Raw genomic sequence first — 20,687 nt, 5'->3', positions numbered from 1 at the left:
TAAATTCTAGGGGAGATTTCCAGAGGCTCACCTCACGCCGCTATTTTGATCCCAACTGTAATGAGATCTTTAACCATGTCATTTAAAGTCTTTGTCATTTGGAGTCATTGTTTTACTCTGATAGTTTTTTTGTAAATATATTTCATTTTCAGAGAGATTCATGGAGAGGACTGTCACACTTACAGTGAAATATAAGTTTCTGATAAATTTTTAGATAATATCATTAAATGTTAAAGTGGGTGAGCATTTGCAGAATTCTACTGAAAAACTGGGTTCATAGAACTGCTAACAAAAATATCAAGATCAATAAGAATTAATAACATGGGATTGAATTTTTACAACCCCATTGGAAAGGTCCTTTCCAGATACTTCTCGTGAAAACATGTGCAGCCAAGCTTGAGGGGATTGACTCTTTGAGTAACATTTTCCACTTTAAAAAAAGGTCAATGCACCTGAATGGCCCAGCACACCCATTTCTGACCCCAATTTTCATCCATCCAGGAGAAGCCATTGACATTTAGAAGTAAACTGCTTCTTCCTAAGAGTCTGGACCAGACCTGGAAATATCTTAAATATTGAACCTGCTATGCATAATTCTTATGATTATTTTACAGTTACCATAGTAATCTTGGAGTACTGATAATTCTGATTATGCTACATCAAGCTGGTCAATTCCGTTGTATTCTCGATTGCTTATTTTATGTCATTATTGTCATTGGAAGGTAAATATTTTCGTTTTAATAGTTACCCTATCAGGCATGGAAATAATTCCTTAATCAGAATTTCATAATCCCTTTAAACTGCTGGATATCTACCTGGAAACCAAGAGGGTGCTACAATCCACTATTGTATGAGAGCTTTTGTTTTATGGTGGGGTGTTGCATCTCATGAACACGATTAGGAATCTCTCCATTACATTAGGTAGCATCACTTGTGTTGCCACCTCCATTGCAGCACAATAAAAGGCTACTGACTTTTAGCTAAGGTCATATTAGATAACCTAATTGTTCTAGAATATATATTAGCAGAACAAGGTGGACTATGTATGGTAATTAATATATCTTGTTGTTTATACATAAACACCTCTCCTGAAGTACAGACCCATTTAGAAGCTTTCAGAAAAGAAGTCATTTGGCTCCAACAAGTCTCTATTGAGAAACTGGGATTTAATCTGTTCAGCAAACTTTTTAGTTGGGGATAGGCTCATTATTTAGGAAAAAATATTACAAGTTGGTTTAATAATTCTACTTTTTTATTGTTATACACATTAAATATTATACATGTTGCTTCTCCCAATTATGTAACTCCATGAACCAAACTCCAGCTAATATTATGCTTGCTCAACAGGTTGAACTAGCCACCTATACCTTTCCAGAAGAAGCTACACTTAAAAAAAAAAATCCTTGTTGGTCGTTGACTAACGACACTCTTGCTCTCGCTCTCGCTCTCGCTCTCGCAGTTGACTAATGATGCTCTCGGTCTTGCTCTAGCTCCTTATTGCCCACAATTGGTCTAAAATATCACCTGATGTGGACTTCCCTCCTCCGTGAGACATGACATGACATGACATTCTAGGAATAAGCCTTCTTAGCAACAAAGGGCAATGCCTTGAATATAAAAGGGCCATTTAAGCATAATTAAAATCATGCAGATATTCATCAGTGATGATTTCTATTGAAGATATTAATGAAAAGAAGAAAATGATGAGGAAAAATTCTAAGGTATCTTAAATTAAATTACAGCAGGCTGGAGGGAGGAAGGGAGAGACAATAGAGGTTAATCAGTTAACAGAGCCATGGACCAAAACCAACAAAAGACTGTTCATATTCTTGAATATATGTTGAATCTTTGAATCAACTTCTAGGCAGCTATTTTGGCTCATATCTATAAGGAACAGTCAATCACCAGATGCCACTGCATCTTGCTCATGCATGAGCTTTCCAGGCTGTTGCTCACAATCAACCCAGAAAAAGCAATACTTCTTCCTTACAGACTGTGCACATATCCCAGAACTGTCCCTACTTTACCCTTCCCCTCCCCCTTTATCTATAGCCAATGTATATTCTTTCAAAACAACTTACATCTTTCTTTTCCAAACTCACTGTACAAGAGTCCCATCTATCCCAGGATGGCAGACATGTTTGTCTTCTCCACCTAGTCCTCCTTCTGGTGGTTTAGTTTGCATGCTCCAGGACCTGGCTATTTTTCTGGCTAGCATATGCCTCAATAAACCCTTTCTTTCAGAAAAACTTTCATCCTCAAAGCCTTCGTTTAACAAATGCAAATGAAATATTAAAGTAATATGTATTATATACACACACCTACCTCTTAACTATTTAACTACTCCTTAACTATCTCAACTTTTCATTTACTTGGCTTATTAAAAACAGTTAAGTGTTGAAGTCAGAGTCCAACACAGTTTTTGCTGTATGTATTCTATTTAAGGATGACTTTATTAAAGTACAGAAAACATACTAATTTTAAATGTACAACTTTTTAACATATGTATACATCAGTAAACCTACTGCTAACATAAAAGTACCATTTATTTTATATATGAATGCCATGTTATTTACATCTTAATGTTACATCCTGTACTGTATGTTTTATAAATATAATTTGTTATAGCTTGAATTCTGTCTAGTAAAAATGTTGCTCCCTATTTCTATGACTTGTGGTTTCTATTACTTTTAAACTCTTATCCTTTGTACAAATGTAAGTATCTAGGGTTAGAGACAGATTTTTGACCCAATTTGAATATTTTTAATAGGGATATTTAACCAGTTTGTGAGAGTGATAACTTATCTGTATTTCTGTCAAACTATTTTATGCTAATTGTAATGCTTCCTTGCTCTGTTATTGGTTTTCATACTTTTTTAAATGCAAAAAAATAAAATATATTTTATATTTTAATCTGTATCATCTCAATGTTAAATTTACTTATAAGGAACTACTACATGAACCAATGACTATTCATTTTCCGTGGGCAAGATGTAAAACAAGGTTCAATCCATCACCTCTCCAATTAATGATTTGGAAATTTTCTTTTTACGCTAACAGTACTAATATTGCAGACAAGCTTGCTACTTTCCTTGCTCTATAATTAAAAATAGGGGAAATAAAATTGTCCCATTTTGTCAGATTGACATTTGAAATGCCTTTATTCTATGTGTCCTCTTGACAATGATAAAGCCCTTTTATTTTACTTATGTTTAAATTAAGAAAAGGCATATTTTTATCTACACTACTAAAAATAAGAGTATTTATTTGCTCTATATATCGAACATTTAACGTGACTTTTCAGTTTAACAACCGCATAAACTTGAATTTTATACTCAACTTATAAATCTAATTTTGCATTTAATTTTATAGTCTACATATAACAATTTAATCTTAATGCTGTTTAACTCTGTTTTCGTACTTTTGAGTTATTTTAGTTCCTGTTCTTTATTGGCTACAATAAATTATTTAGTAAATTTTTCTGTATGATACTTGGGTTATATGCTTTTAACCCCTGTGTATCAGTGAATGTCTCCCAGTTGCCATCGTTACAAAAATTATAACTTGTCCTGGTATATAATTCTTTATTAAAAATCATTTTCCTTTTAAACTCTATAGATATTGTTCCATTGTCTTCTGCATTTAAAGTTGCAAGAGAAAATCTGAATTCTTGTAGAATTTTTTCTTTGTCCTTCCAACTTAAAAATGTCACCAGGATATGTCTAGACGTGACTTTCTATTTGTTAAATTTTAACACTACCCTGTGATCATTTTCTTTTGTGGATCTAGCTTGTTGTTCAACTCCAGAAAATTTTCTTCAATTAGCTCCTTAATTATTGTTTCAGCTTCATTTACTTTGTCCTCTGTTTCAGGTATTCTTATTATGCAACAGATTGTATCTCCTGGACCAGCTCCCTAGATCTTTCTTCTTCTCTTTTGTGTCTAATCACTTGTACATTTCTGTTCTCTCTCTCAACTCTTTGATACTTTTCAGGCACTCTGACATTAGTCTCTTGTAATAAACCATAAATTCCTAACTGAGCTGGTCATGGTGAAGTCATGCCACAGGTCTATCACTTCTTAAGTGAAAGGATTTTAAGCAAGCCCTGTCCATTGCTCTTATGTATCTAGATTAACACACATTTGAAATGCCAGAAGTAATACCCCTTAAAGGTGTAATCACCCTCAAGAGAGCACATAATCTTGTTAACTATCCTATAATCCAATCACCGCCTTGCTTTATCCCACCTTCACGTAATCTTCCTTAATTTCCTTCCTTAATTCCAAATGCATAAAAGGAACTGCAAACTGTTATTCTTGGGAGCATTTGAGATCTTGCTCCCCAGCGTAAGTCATCAGTTTGGCTCAAATAAACTCTTATGAGAATTCTTTACAGGTTTGGACATTTATGTCGACATTCTTTATCATTGAACATGAGTCTTTAAGTTTCTGTGTTATATGATACTCAATTATTACTATCTCTTCTGTTTCCACTGCTATATCCTTTTCAAGAGAAGGCATTTTCATCAATTACTTAGTTGTTTCTTTCTTCCGAACTGTGGTGTTATGGCCTTTGTTAACCTAAAACTTAAAGGACAAAGTAAGAGGCAACAAGCGTTTAAGAGCCAAAAGAATTATTTTGGAAGCAATGATTTAGGCAGAAACCCAAAAAGTATTCCTTTAGGAGTGTCAACTGATGGTTGTTGGTGCCAATTTCATGCAAACAGGAATCCCCAATTTGGGGTGCAGTAAAGAAGGAAACTTTACTCAGTGCAAACAGCTCAATTGTGATACAGCATGGCTGTGAGAAGAGAATGGCTGTGGAACAGCCTGACAGTGTTGATGTAGGATTCTGATGTTATGTTATGTGCACCAGGATCGTAGTCTCATGAAAACAAAGAATGGAAGCATGGACTGGAGAGGCTGCAGCAGAGGATAGTTTATTAAAGAAAAGAATCATAGCTCCTGAGTGGGAGAGGGTACATGAAGCTGGGATGCCCACAGCTAAAGCAAAAGACTTCTGTTTTTACAGTTTTTCTTATGTATCTAAAGAGAAAAGCTTACACCTACTAGTACTATTTATCAAATTCTCAGCCTTGAGGAGGCTTCTGAGAAGGATATTTAAAACAAACCAGGACTTTTTGAAACAAACCAGCTGTCCTGTGCTAATGATGTTTCTCAGGGCTACGGCCTTCTAGATATGATGGTGCTTGTTCATTCTACCAGGGATTTCCTGATTGCCTGATGTCATGTGAACTAACCTGCCTCAATTCCCCCTTTGCAGACGAAACCCTAACTGCTGTTAGGGAGTGGGGGCGATAACTGCTCTGGCTACTTCAGGCTGAGGAGGGGTGTAGAGAGACCAGGCTTGTCCAGAGGTCTTTCTAAAGGTCCCTGTTAGATGAACGAGTCCAAGTGAGAACGTTGTTGTCATGTAGGCCATCGTAGCTAACCATTAGGTGGTGTGTAAGCTGAGTTGCATTGTAGGCAACAGTACGAGGTAATCCCTATGATAATGAACAAACGAAAAATGAGAAAAATTTCTTTCAGTCCCGCTAGACTAGGAAGCCAAGAAGTAAGGAAGGACAAATCCAAGCTGAAGAATCCTGTTTTTCATTTAATGTTGGGAACTATATTACGAATTTGTTAAACTTTATTTTCAATTAACTGTGAATTATCAGAAAGATTGAAACAGCATAGTCCTTTAAAATTTTCATATCCTTGATTGTGTTTGAGGAGTAGGTAATCTATGGTAATTATCAGAAAGATTGAAACAGCATAGTCCTTTAAAATTTTCATATCCTTGATTGTGTTTGAGGAGTAGGTAATCTATGGTAACTCTGTTTTTGAGAACTGCTTCTCTGAACTGTCCTAAACCATGTCCCATGGCATGGATAGCCTGTGAAGTGAAGTGATGTTTAGGTCCTTTGCCATTGAGCAAGCTATCTCTACATTTAAGGCAATGGTCATAGTAGGTACTACAAAAAGACATAAGGATACATATTTAGCTGAGCTAAATAAATGCATATTACTGTTACAGCTGGGATTCAAAGAAACTTCTCTTCGATGTTTAACCCAATGAGAATTTTGGGGTAAAAAGACAGTTAATCTTCCAAGAGAGAACAGGGCCTCCCAGTGCTATAAGCTGGCACATAAGAGTAGACAATCTTCTCACAAATGGCAAACCATCCAGCCAGCAATTTGACATGTTGTCAAACTCATAGAAGTGGTAGAGCTACAGTTTAAGCTGCTACTGGTTGAAAAATTAAAACACTGATTGGAGCAGCCAATGAAATTGACACATTGGTCAGCCGGAGTTATAGCTCTTATCTGCAGGGAAAACATGCCCAAGTCCTTTTGGGTACTGATGGGACCCTAATTGTAGATATCGGAATAAGATATGGGTTTATCAATAAACTGAAAGATGGTATAATTATTTTATATGATTTAAGGGGGTGCAGATCCCCACTAGACAGGAGGTAAAAGTTTGCTCTACATAGGTTCCTCCAGTGAGACAAAAGTCTGACATATTTATTATATGTTTGGCTAAATAAACCATATATTTTCATCTTTTTGGAAGGGTATAGGGCTATCTTGAACTATACATAAAACTCTCAAGATTTTTTACAAACCTTCTACGACTTTTCCAGTCCCTCTTAGATTGTCTCTTCTCACTTATTTAGAAATCATCTTTAAGACAAACTATTTTTTTTAGTTCCTTCAAAAATGTATTTCTATACCTTATATCTTTCTTGAAAACACATACCATTTCCTGTGACAAGAAGCTAGAAATAAACTCAGACTTATCCAATAATTGATATTATAGTACTTTGTTATTTTGAAACACCTAGTTATTTTGAAACACCTAGTTAATAACTTTCATATTCAATACAACTCAGCAAAACCAAAATCTTAAGTTACCACATATGTTATTTTCTATAAAAGAGCTCCCATCAGTGAAAAGCATCAAATCTGGATTGTCTAGGGGTACTTCTTGTAAATCTGCTCTAGCAGCATAGGTTTGCATTAAGACTTATTGGCAGTTATGAGTTAATTCTTCCTGTCTCAGGGAGGAATGTAGCCAGGTTGAGGGTGGGACAAGTCCGTATTTGGATTACAGCACCTTCTAATACGAGGGCTTAATACCGCAGGAGGTTGCCATTTGTTAGCCAGTAACTATTATCAGTATTTAAAAGCCTTTGAATGTGGTGTGCAGCGAAAATGGTTAAGTCTTGCCCCATTGTGAGCTTGGTAGCTTCAGGAACTAAAAGAGCAGCTGCAGCTATGGCCTGGAGGCAAGCTGGCCAGCCTTGTGCTACACAATCCAATTCCTTACTTACATAGCCCCTCTCATAGCCCACTGGCTGCTGTGAGGGTCCCCTGGCTGCGTTAGGACTCCTAAAGCCATTCCTTTTTTTCTCTGTTACATATAAGCGAAAGGATTTTCCAGTGGGAAGGCTTAAGACTGGGGCTCTTAGTAGTGCTTGTTTTAAAAGGGTGAAAGCCTGTTCTGCCTCTGGGTTCCAAAGTAACAGCTGGGTATTTGCAATCTGGGTGTCTTTGATCAATTGATAGAGAGGGCAGGCAATTTCTCCGTATGCCGGGATCCGGGATCCGTAGGCAGCAGTGATGCCTAGGAAGCCCCTTAGTTGTTTAAGGGTTTTAGGAAGGGGATATGAAGAGATGGGAAGAACCCTGTCTTCTCCCAGGGCCCTAGTGCCTTCAGAGATAATTAGCCCAAGGTATTTGACAGAAGTCTGACACACTTGGGCCTTGGCCTTGGAAACCTTGTAGCCCTGAGAGGCTAGACACTTTAGAAGAGCAGTGGTGCCTTGGCTGATGAGGTCTTCAGATGGATCATACAACAGGAGATTATCAACATATTGTAAGAGAGTACAACTCTCATGAGAGAATTCTGATAGGTCTTTAGAGAGAGCTTGTCTAAAGAGGTGGGGACTATTTCTAAACCCCTGGGGAAGGACTATCCAGGGGAGCTATGAAGTCTGGCTTTCAGGGTCCTCAAAGGCAAAGAGATAATGTGCATCAGAGTGCATGGGTATGCAGATAAAGGCATCTTTTAGATCTAACATCATGAACTATCTGCCAGTTTCAGATATTTGAACTAAGAGCGTGTAAGGATTTATAACTATAGGGTGTATAGGAATAACTGCCTCGTTGATGACTTGGAGGTCTTGAACTAGTCTCCATTCCCTTTTTGGTTTGGGAATTCCTAAGATGGGGGTATTGCAAGGACTACTGCATTCTCTAAGAAGTCCTTGTCGTTTGAGATTGTTAATGATTGGTATTAGTCCTTTCCGTGCTTCGGGTTTTAGAGGGTATTATTTCCAGCAAGGAAATAGAGTGAGGTCCTTACGATGAATGTGGACTGGAGTAGCCATTAAGGCACGACCAATTACTCACTGTGAAGCCCAAATATCAGGGTTGATGTTGCCTTCCATTAGTGGGAGGCAGCTAGGAACACTTCCAGGGGCTAAGAGAATAATAGTTCCAATCTCAGTCATGATGTCTCTTCCCAATAGTGGGGTAGGGATTTCTGGCATGATTAAAAAAGAATGTGAGAACATTAGGTCACCCCATATGCAGCCTAAAGGCTGGGAAAAATACTTAGTAATTGGCTTGCCCATTACTCTGCGGACAGTAACATGTCGGCTGGAGAGGGTCCCTGGGTTGGAGAGGAGGATGAAGAAGGTGGCTTCTGTGTCTAGAAGGAAATCAATAGATTTTCCTTCCACTTCCAGGGTTACCCAGGGCTCGGGAGTCCCAATGGTTAGATGGGACGAAGGAGCCACTGTTAGAAGCCCCAGACCCCATCAGTACAGAGTGGGAGTTTGGCTGGACGAGGCTAGCCTCGGGGGTGGGGGCCTCTGGGGGTAGTCTGACTTCCAGTGATCCCCTTTACAGATGGGACATGGCTGTGGAGGTTTCCAGGTCGGCTCCAGTCGCAGTGGGCATTCCCTTCGCCAGTGACTGGACTGTCTGCAATGGTGGCAGTCAGATTTTCCCTGGGTACCCTGTTAGAGAGTAACCTGTAAGGCAGCCACCAATACTTCTGCCTTTTTTCTTATTTTCCTCTCCTTGTCCTGGGCTTCCTCCTGATCCTGATTGTAAAAGACGGTGTTGGCTACTTTGAGGAATTGGTCCAAGGTGCCTTCGGGGCCAATAGCCAACTTTTGTAATTTCCTGCGGATATCTGAGGCAGCCTCAGTTATAAATTTGTCTTTTAGAGAATTTCCCCTTTGAGGGTGTTTGGCCCGACAGGGATGTATTTAATCAAGGCTTCCCTGAGCCTTTCTAAAAAGGCTGAGGGGTTTTCTTCTGAACTTTGGCTAATAGCAGACAGCTTTGAATAATTGATGGGTTTGGTCCTAGTTCTCCTCAGTCCTTCTAGAATGCATGCCAGAAAATGCTTCCTCTGCTAATTTCCCATGTTTGTATCAGGATCCCATGTGGATCTATAGCGGGTACTGCTTGCCTGTAGGGAAAGGCTCCTGAATGGGGTCTTGTTCTGTCTGTTCATCACAATATGCTAGGAACTGATTATCTTTAAAGTTTTTGGCAGCTTGTAAGGCTGTTTGTTTCTCAGAATTACTGAGAATCTGATTTAAGAATAACATGACATCTTTCCAAGAGAGGTCAAAGACCTGGGTTAAGCTCTGGAAAGCTACTATGTATTTATCAGGGTCATCTGAAAACTTCCCTAGATCTCCCTTTATTTGTCTGAAATCCTGCAGGGAGAAAGGGACTTGAACCCTGACAGGCCCAAATTCTCCTTGCATCTCCTGTAAGGGAAGATTTGCTCTTAGCTGGGGGCACTTTTGTGCAGGAAGTCCTGGATATGGAGGGCAACAAGAGGGAGCCAGGGTAGAAACTGGCTCAGGAGGAAGGGCAGGGTACAGAGTTTTGGGGCGGTCCTCTGACTGGGTGTCTACTGAGGGGGCCTCTTCTGGAGAGGAGGGTCCCATTGGAAGTTCCTTTGCATGGGTCTCCTTTAGAGGAGGGAGAAAAGAAATCACAGCCAAAAGAGCTGGATCGATCTTACACTTTTGGCAGAGGTCTGGGATGTCCCTTAAAGCAAAAAAAGCCTGCATATATGGGACACACATGGATTTGGGTAGGCGCCCACAAGGGACACGGGCCGGGCAGCCCACGTAAGCACAACTAACCCTGGCGCTCCCTGTCTCCCCACATGCCTCGGAACCAGTTGAACAGTCTCCTTGGCCCAGGCTTCTGGGGGACGCCCTAGAAAAGGTTGTTGGGAAACGAATTGCAAAGGGACGCCTTTCTTTTCTCCCTCCCTTTCAGATGGGCACTCAGCCCTCACGCGCCTTCACCTGCCTGAATTACATCTTGAAACATTGGGACAAATGACCCTCAGACTCTGAAGAAGTGGTGTCTGGTTTTCTTTTGTTCTGAGGTTTGGCCTCAATACAAATTAGAAGATGGGGAAACTTGGCCTTCGGATGGAAGTATTAACTACAATACTATCATACAGCTAGATCTGTTTTGCAGATGGGAGGGCAAATGGTCAGAAGTTCCATATGTGCAAGAAGTTTAAAAGCTGAGGAGAGATGGTGACAGGCTGAAAAAGAGCAGTATAGATGGAGGAATTATACAACCTTTATGGATGGTTGGGCTAGGAAGAGATCAAGGAGACCTTTGGGACCCACTGCAGAGTAGCCGTGACCAGAGCCCCTCAGTTGTCTGTAAAGGCCCATAATCCTGGCCACGTGCCAGTATTCAGCCTCCTTACAGAAAGGGAAAAAAAGGCAGCAGAGGAATAAGAGAAAGTAGCAGAGAGGGGGAGGGAGAGACTCCAAATGACACCCTACGGGGCAGTCGGGCTAGGAGAGAACCCAGGGAGCCTTCTGGACGCACTGCAGAGTAGTGTGGACAGAGCTCTTCAATTGCTACCAAGAGTTATTCACCCGTGCCGTCTTTGCCCCCCTCCCCACCTCCTCACAACAGAGAAGGCAAGAGGAAAGGCATCTGGACTAAGGCCAAAATTCCTCCGGCTCAGCGGCAGAGGGGATTGACCAGAACCTTCCTGAAAAGCCTGTCCTCTATGTCCTGTAGATTGGCAGCCGTGTTATTTGCTTTCAAGTGGCTGATGGAGGCCCAATTTTGTTGAGAGAGTCATTAAAATGGAGGCCTGAAGCCAGGCAAGTGGTAGCAGAAGCAGTGTGCTCACATCTCCTTCAAACCCAAGCGAGCCCCCAATAAATGATGTAAGATTCTGATGTTATGTTATGTGCACGGGGACTGCAGTCTCGTGAAACCGAAGAATGGAAGCATGGAAGAGTTTGCAGCAAAGGATAGTTTATTAAAGCAAAGAGTTACAGTTTCCAAGCAGGAGGGGGTACCTGAAGCTGGGATGCCCACAGCTAAAGCAAAAGACTTCTGTTTTTATACTTTTTCTTATTTATCTAAGGAGAAAAGCTGACGTCTACTGGTATATTTTTATCAAATTCTCAGCCTTGAGGAGGCTTTTGGGAAGGTTTTTTGAAACAAACCAGCTGTCCTGTGCTAATGATGTTTCTCAGGGCTATGGCCTTGAAGATATGACTGACTGTGTGTCATGCGGGGCGGCCTGCAAGGTCTACGGTCCCGCTCCCTACATAAGAACGCAGGATATGGTGAGGCCAAACAGGAATACCCACGGAGCCATAGATAGGGGAGCCACTATATTCTTGTCGGCGGCATCTGCCTCTCTGCAATCCGCTCTTGCTAGCCCCCATTCTCTGCTAGCGTAGCCACGACAGTTATATTAGTGGCCAATGGCTCACTGGTTACAGCTAACGGCCAACTAGCCACAGCTGATGGCCATCCAATCACAGTTGATGGCCATTTACTACCTGAGCCAGCACCTTTCTATGTGAGGCTGAGAGCCTGGAAACTGCTTTCTGGGGCTCTGTCCCCACACTGTGCTTGTTCATTCTACCAGGGAATTCCTGACTGCATAAAGTCATGCTAACTAACCTGACTCAATGTTACAGTTCAATTATGAAATAGTATGCCTGTGAAGCGGCTCTGAGGCGAATACCCTCTCTGGCTAGAGAGCTCTACTCTGATGAGACATCTTCCATGTTTCAGCTGAAGCTGGGGAAATATAATCTTCAGCCTTGTAACATTTGCAAACTAGGACCAAGAGCCATAGTATTAAACCAGTAACACAGATTAGGAGAAGAAAATGTCCAATATTAGATAAATATGAGTCTGAGGGGAGCAAACATCCTAGCCAACCAAAGAACCCTTTTACATGCATTATCATAATTTTTTTTATTAAGCTAAAATATGTTTTCCTGCCTTGACTACTGCTATTTGTACCTTATGATAAGTGGCCAGATGAATGAAGACTTTCTATTATTTCATGATCTAGAAGTTCTAATTTTTCTTCTAGCCAATTACTTTCCATTGAAATGACTTCATGGGAGGATTAAGTTCAATTTCCTAATACATTGGATTTTTAGTATCAATATTATCATAGGTTTCATTAACTTTAGGCAAACTTAATTTGCCTGTGATTTCAATATTACACGATATTCCTATAGCATTTACTGTAAACCTTGTGTCATTATAATAGAAATCAGTTAGTATGACAAGAATTTTCTAACCCTTTCCAACAAAAATGTCCCCTCCCCATATACCAGATATTGTTGTTTGTTGGGGTAGATACGATAGACCAGAATTAGGTGAATTTAGAATTCCATATAGATTGGGGACATAACCATTCACCTTTTTGATTTAATATGGCCTATCTACTTTATATTGGAAGCACTCAAGTATCATTCATTAATCTAATTTCTGCTAGTTGTACAACTCAGAACTGTAACTGTAAGGCTGAATATGGGCCAAGAATATAAGAACACAATGGAGTAAATTACAGTTATTACATAAAAATTTCTAAAGGCCAGGAGGACAGTAAGAGTTTCATAAATAAATTTTCTGTGCCTCAGAATCCATTATAGATGGCCGTTTAAAAAAAAAAAAAATATATATATATATTAATATAGTTAGTAGCCTTTGTTGAGTTAGGGGATAAGAATAATTGGGTTCTAATATTTATATATATATATAAAACTCATTTCTCAGTATTTCTTTTCCACTAAGCTTCTACAAGTTTACTTGTCCTCAATTTGTCTCCTTTTCCTCATTCAGAAATAATCAACTTACTAGGACAAACTATTTCCTTTTAACTTCTCTCAAAAATATGCACACATCCCTTTTCTTCCTTCTATAATAATATTCCTTCTAAATTTCAACACCATAAACATAGCATTATTGATAATATAAAAGTTATCTTATATACCTTCAGCAATTATTAATATGTGGGCTATGTAAGTACAGGGTTTGAAAAAAGCCTAAAGAACAAGTATAACTATCATTATTACTAATATTATTAGTAGACAGGTAAACACAGCAAATAGTTATTTTAAGTTCAAAATCAATTATGTAGGTATACAGGACTACTCAATGTCTTGTATAGCTGTCTAACCCTGATGTCCACGCCTTCTCATCCTCCACAAGTCTTTGATATCCACTGACTGGTCCCTTCCAACAATGTTGGAGTCTTTTTTTTTTAATTAAAGTTTATTGGGGTCACAATTGTTAGTAAAGTTACATAGATTTCAGGTGTACAATTCTGTAATTCATTATCTATATCTCACACTGTGTGTTCACCACCCAGAGTCAGTTCTCCTTCCATCACCATATATTTGATCCCCTTTACCCTTATCTACCATCCCCCTCCCCCTTACCCTCTGGTAATCACTAAACTATTGTCTCTGTCTATGAGTTTTTGTTTCATTTGTTTGTCTTGTTCTTTTGTTGTTTTTGGTTCACATACCACATATCAGTGAAATCATATGGTTCTCTGCTTTTTCTGTCTGACTTATCAGTTAGCATTATAGTCTCAAGATCCATCCATGTTGTCACAAATGTTCCTATTTCATCTTTTCTTACCACCGAATAGTGTTCCATTGTGTATATATACCACAACTTCTTTATCCATTCATCTATTGAAGGACATTTTGGTTGTTTCCATGTCTTGGCCACCGTAAATAAAGCTGCAATGAACATTGAAGCACACTTGTCTTTATGGATAAATGTTTTCAGATTTTTTGGGTAGATACCCAGGAGAGGGATTGCTGGGTCATATGGTAATTCTATTCGTAATTTTTTGAGGAACCTCCACACTGCCTTCCATAGCGGCTGCACCAGTCTGCATTCCCACCAACAGTGTATGAGGGTTCCTTTTTCTCCACTGCCTCTCCAACACTTGTTACTATTTGTCTTGATAGCCATTGTAACTAGGGTGAGGTGATACCTCATTTTGGTTTTTATTTGCATTTCTCTGATGATTAGTGATGTTGAGCATTTTTTCATATGTCTGCCACTTGTATGTCCTCTTTGGAGAAATGTATCTTCAGGTCCTCTGCCCATTTTTCAATTGGGTTGTGTGTTTTTTTGTTGTTGAGTTGCATGCGTGCCTTGTATATTTTGGATATTAGCCCTTTATCGGAGGCACTGTTTGCAAAAATCTTTTCCCATTCAGTTGGTTGCCTCTTTATTGTGTCGATGGTTTCTTTTGCTGTGCAGAAGCTTTTAAGTTTGATATAGTCCCATTCATTTATTTTAGCTTTTACTTCCCTTGCCTTTGGAGTCAAATTCAAAAATGTTCTTTGAACCCAAGGTCCATAAGTTTAGTACCTATGTTTTCTTCTATGCAGTTTATTGTTTCAGGTCTTATGCTTAAGTCTTTGATCCATTTTGAAATCATTTTGGTAAATGGTGACAGATAGCAGTCCAGTTTCATTCTTTTGTACGTGGCTTTCCAATTCAATGTTGGAGTCTTTAACTGACGTCTTGTTTAGTGGACACAATTTCCTGGTTGTGAGTCATGGTCTTTGAAATTTTCATCTCTCAGAGCACACTGAAGTGAATCAGTTTCTAATTTTTTAATTTCTTTAGGATTATTGATGTTTTTGAAAATGATGTAGAATGTCTGCTTTTCGTGACGTTGATTCATATGTCCCTTCACATGGGGTAAACAATGACTAACGAGGCGAAAGCCTGTGTTTACCAAAAGGAGTATGTTTCAGGTTGAGAAGCACTATGAGGAGAGCTTTTGGCCAAGGATGATTAAAAGCTTCTGAAATTTTGCCTAGTTGAGTTTTAATTGTACTGTTTGTACATTCCACCAATCCAGAGGACTGGGGTGGTAAGCACAATGAAAATGCTGTCAAATAAGCCAAATATTACAAATAGATTGTATTATCGGCCCAGGGAGTCCCTCAGTTACTATGTAACTCATAGGGAATTCTTCAATTGGGGATATTTTTTTTCTTAATAGTTTAGCTACTATCAAGGCTGTTGTTTTCCTGCAAGACAATATCTCAACCCAGTGAGACAACATACAAATCATGACTAACACATATTTGTATCCTTGAGATGGGGGCATTTGGATAAAATCCAATTACCATGCCTCAAATGGACCTAAAAGAAATGGGAAAAGTTCTTAGGACACATGAAGTGATTTTTCCAGGGTTATATTTTGGACAGTTAAAACATCTGTTATACACCTTATGAGCTCTGGAGGAGGCTTCTAATAATATTCTTTACTCCATGAAATCATCTTTCCAAGACCCCAATGCGTTAGCTTATGTACATGCTAAGCTATATCTGTCTGGGTCAAAGCTTCTCCCTTGTGCTGCCATATTTTCTTTTATTCTTCTGCAGCTGTCCATTGGAACTGTAAAAAAGTCATTTATTGATTTAATAGGGAGAAGAAACATTCTCAAGTCTGGATAATTTGGCTGTTTATTGCTGCTGGTCTGGCTGCAGCATCAGCTAAATTATTTTACTTTGCTTCCATAGTGGCGACCTTAGAATGTCCTGGAATTTTGGTAACTGCCAATTGTTTTGGTTGCTGTATGACATCTAATTTAAATTCTGCAACCTGTTTCCATTCTTTATGGGCTGCCTTGAGAAAGTCAAGAAGCCTCACTTCTACAACATTTTGAAGTTGTGAGCTACACCAAAGGTATAGCAATTATCAGTGTAAATATTGGCTATTTGATCTTTGGCTCATTTATAGGCTCCTATTAGAACAATTAATTCAGCTTGTTGGCAGATCTTATTCAGTTAAATAAGAAACTTTAATTTATGTTTACCATGGAATTTATTGCATATCCAGCTTGGTAATGTCCCCTGTTCATCTTTCAGATAAGAGTCAGCATTATCAATAAGGGTTTCCTATAAATCATTTCTAGGAACAAGAAGGCGGTCAGTAAGCAAAACACAATCGTGGATGTCTTCATCTTGTAAAGAGTGTAATAAATTTGCTGGGTTAAGACTGTCACATTGACTTAAAGTAATTTAGGCGCAGAAAGCAAGAGCACTTTATAAGAAGCCAGTCAATTGACAGAAAAGTGTTGAGTACGATGAGAGTTCAGTAAGGATTCAACAGAATTAATAACATAAATAAAGGAGTGCCTATAACTATCTCTGCTTGTTTGCATAACAACTGTAGCAGAGATAGCTGTCATGCAGGGAGAGATCCCTTTAACTACTGAGTTTAATTGTCTAGAGCTTCTTCAGCTTGTTTCCCTTCAGGGTTCCATTGAAATAGATCAGATTGATCTGATTTTAATGAGATATATAGAGGCTGGGTCTTAATGAAAAATTTAGAACCTAAGTGAGACAGCATCTAGTCAGATCCAGAAATCCTTTAAGCTGTTTTTGGTTTTGTTCTTGGAAGAGGAAAGGATATTATTCCTCTAAGTCTTTCAGGGTTTATTAGTAGCCTATCTTTAGATATTAGAAAACCAAGGTATTATACTTGGTGCAAACAGAATCAAAGCTTGTCCTTTGAGATGCTGCTATGTCTTTTACGACTAGCTATCGTAATAGGTAAGTTGTGTCCCCTTAGGGATCTAATATATCCTAGAGCATAAGAGTAAATCATCCACATATTGGATTAGAGTAGAATTTCTGGGAAATTCAACATCATTCAAATCAGTTTTTAGTATCTGAGAAAAATAGGTGGGACTCTGTATAACTGGAGCATTGTTGTCCAAGTAAACTTTGGTCTTCCCAGGTGGAAAAGCAAAGGGGTATTTCCTGTGTGGTATTTTTTTTTTTTTTAATAGGAATGCTGAAAAAGGAGCTGTACAAATCTATCACTGAAATATATGGTCAATACACACAGGAATAGCTAATAGGGTATGTGGATTTGGAACTATAGGATATCTATTTATGGCTCTGAGATCCTGTGCAAATCTCCATTCTTTCCCATTGGGGTTTTTTTACTGGAAGGATAGGAGAATTATAGGCACTCACACATGAAATTATCTTATAACCCCCTCGTTTGAAAGGTAATCTTGTATAATGGGTTAGTTCCAGCTAGTGCATCAGGCCTTAAAATATATTGGCAAATATTAGGAAGAGGCAAAGTATTATCAGTAGATATTTAAATAGGAGTGGCTGACTTAATTTTGCCAATATCTGTACTGGAAAATGTTTAAAGTTGTATTGGAGCAACCTGCAACAAACAATCACTCTCAACACTAGTTTCCTTTTATGCAGTTTCTTTTAAAATTATTATTTTCCCAGTCTGATTCATTTAGTCCTAAATACATTTCACCCTTCTGGGAGCATTATTGGTTAGAAACTCTCACATTATCAGGTGAGTTGCGGTAGATTTGAATAGTAAAAATATATGTTGCCCCTTAACATTTCCTAGCTAGAGAGGAACAGGTTCTGATTTAAACAGACATTGGAGGATTAGATGTCCCTACCATTTGTACAGAAGCTTTACTCCAAGGGAGAGGACAACTTAGCCGGGTGGTGTTAACAGATAAAGTAGCCCCAGTGTTAGTAGGAAAGGCAAATGCCCTCATAGTCCTTGGAGCAGCTGTATGCTTGCTTCTATTTCTTTTTCTAAATCGTATTTTAGTTTGAGATGACTTGTCTTTTTACAATAAAAGCAGATTCTTCTACAGGAGCTTCCGTAGCAAACCTTATTTAGTAATTCTGTTGCTTTGCTCTCAAGAACCAGTAGGTGCATTAATTGGAATACATCAGAAAAGCCAGGATCATAAGTTTGTTCTAACACTTAATTCAAATTCCCTTGCAAAGTCATCAGGGTCCTAGAGAGATCTGGGGAATCTTTAGTAGATTCCTCAGTTCTGTTTGTATACAATTGCTGATTCCCTTCTATCTGAGACCTGCTTTTCTCTAAAGGGAGCTGCAATAGAAGGTAGGAGAGAGAGAGGCGGAGTAAAGGAGAGTAAGTCCAGACAACAAAGTAAAGCGTACAGTGGGACAGTTAGAGAAGAGGAAAAAGTGGGGTGGTGGCATTGAGCAACTTCAGAACCTTTTTCAGTTCAGAGATAGTTTCTAAAATTTTCTTACTAAGTTCCTGAAGAGAAGAACGTCTGTTTGTACCATTTCAAAGGCTTCTATTTGCCAATTGAGGCAAGCCTCCCATTTTGTTCAGTTTGATTTTAAGCTGGGTTTTCTAATTGTGCACATACAAAAAATTAATTTAGATGTCAAAAGAGCCCCATTTTGGCCATCTTTTTTTTCCCCTTTTTATTAGTTTCAGGTGCACAAGACAAGGTAATACTTAGACGTTCATCATTTATATCCCTCACACTGTGGACCCCTCTCCCCCCATCCACTATCCCTCTGACATCGCACCGAGCCATCACATTATATATATAAAATTATAGTTGGCATTCATTATTGTTTAGCTTCCGGTGTACAGTGCCATGATCAGGCAACTACAGCATCCCTGAGGTGATCTCCCAAATGGGACACGTGTCCATCAGATACCCTACAAAATCTTTACAACGTTATTGATTACGTTCCCCAAATTAATTTTCAAAAACCCTGAGGCCATCTTGTGGTCATTTTGGCCATCTTAAGTTGGTATCACTTCTAGTTAAATCTTTCCACGTCTGTAAGTACTTCCAAGTATTGTCCCTAGTACATCTGCAGGGGTATTAATGGGATTGAGTCTGGGAGCTTGTCAGCCTTGGAGGCATGACTTTCCATGTTAATTTTAGTTTTCTTTTGAGATCCGCAGTCTTGACAAATATCTACTGATATTGTGTAGTGGGTTGAAGTGTGATGCTTATGGGCTGAAGTCCAAGGTGCTGTCACCTCGTGAGTTGCTTCAACCCTCTTACATGCCTCGGTTTCTCTCCCAGGCTATCTAGTACAACTGTGAGGGCTTAGAGCGCTAGATAACCAGCTTTTATGTGCGTGTCCCCAGACAAGTCAAATATTTAATCATAGTTGTGTTGGAATTCCCCATGGGGCCACTGCATGTTTTGAGGAGTACCCTCAAACCCTTTCACATACATTTTTAGTCACCTAAGAATACCCCACATTCAGGCTAAAGGGAGTATATGCACCTTATCTTCGGAGTTGAACAAGTTCAGACTCTCATTGATCCAGCAAAAGGTTTTGTTCCAACTTGCAGTATGCAATTCCAATTGAAAAGCCCAAATTAAGATCCATTCACCCATTTTTTTCCTGTTAGTGTTAACTCTTGTCCTTAATCTGGGTTATTTCAACCTTCACCTTTAGTATTACCTTGATTATTAAAAAACAAAAACAAACAAACAAAACCAGTTCAAATAAAGTCAGGGCCTCCTACTTTAAAACAATTCCAAGAAAAACTCACCCAAGTTCACCCAATGAGAAGCAGAGAGCTGGTGGGGCACAACAGCCCCCCTGCTAGGACTTAGTACAGAATCCAGGTCTGCAGAGTGGTCCTGGGTGGGCTTTGGAATCCTGCCCACTGTGCCAACTAATGTTGATGAAAAAACATCCAGCCTAAGAGAAAACTTGTAAGAGTTTATTTGAGCCAAACTGAGGATAATTGCTGAGAAAGCAAAATCTCAAGGGATTGAGAAAATGCTCCGTGAAATGGCAGTTTGCAGCTTATTTTATACGTAGAATCAAAGGAGGGTTACATGAAATCCATTGGTGGTAGATTAAGGGGGTGGGAGAAAGCAAAGTGGGGAAATCTCTGGGAGTGGATAAAAGAAAATTGGAGACAGATATACTTCTTTCACATAGGTGGATACAGGATAGTTAATAGTTCACTTTTTACAGCACATAGAGATGGTAATCAGGGACAAGAATAATAATGAGGGATTTTGTAGTTTCCTGCTCTGGTCCAGAAAAAGGGATTACTGACATTCCAAGGGCATGTTATCATAGATGCAAAAGACGACAGGCTTACTTAAGGTAAAGATTGACCTTTGTCAAAGAAGCTACAGGCTGTGACTTCCAGCCATGGCCAACGTTAGTTAGGAATTTTTATGTTCACGCCATCCTATGTGTTTAGTTTCAGTCTCCTGAGCTTGTCAGGTTTAACCTGTAGCCCCTTTTCCGTCTACATAAAGAATGTGTTTAATTGTCAGTCTTGTAGTCATATCTGCTTTCTTATTATCTTTGTAAACAAATGTTTGAGATTCAATGTTGCTTTAGCCCCAGTCCAAAGGTTATCCTGCCCAGTTTTAATATTCCGAAGGTTTGAACAGTAAGACCTGCAAGGCAGTTCCTGGGATGGCAGCTCAAAGCCCGTTTTAAAGTGCCTCTCTTTATATTATTTTTCATACCTTTAAAACAATAAAAAATTTAATTACCTACTG

This window comes from Rhinolophus hipposideros (genome assembly GCF_964194185.1).
Source record: "Rhinolophus hipposideros genome assembly, chromosome: 13".
In the NCBI taxonomy this organism is placed as follows: domain Eukaryota; kingdom Metazoa; phylum Chordata; class Mammalia; order Chiroptera; family Rhinolophidae; genus Rhinolophus; species Rhinolophus hipposideros.
The sequence above is the reverse complement of the archived record's forward strand: the minus strand, read 5'-3'. Positions refer to the sequence as shown.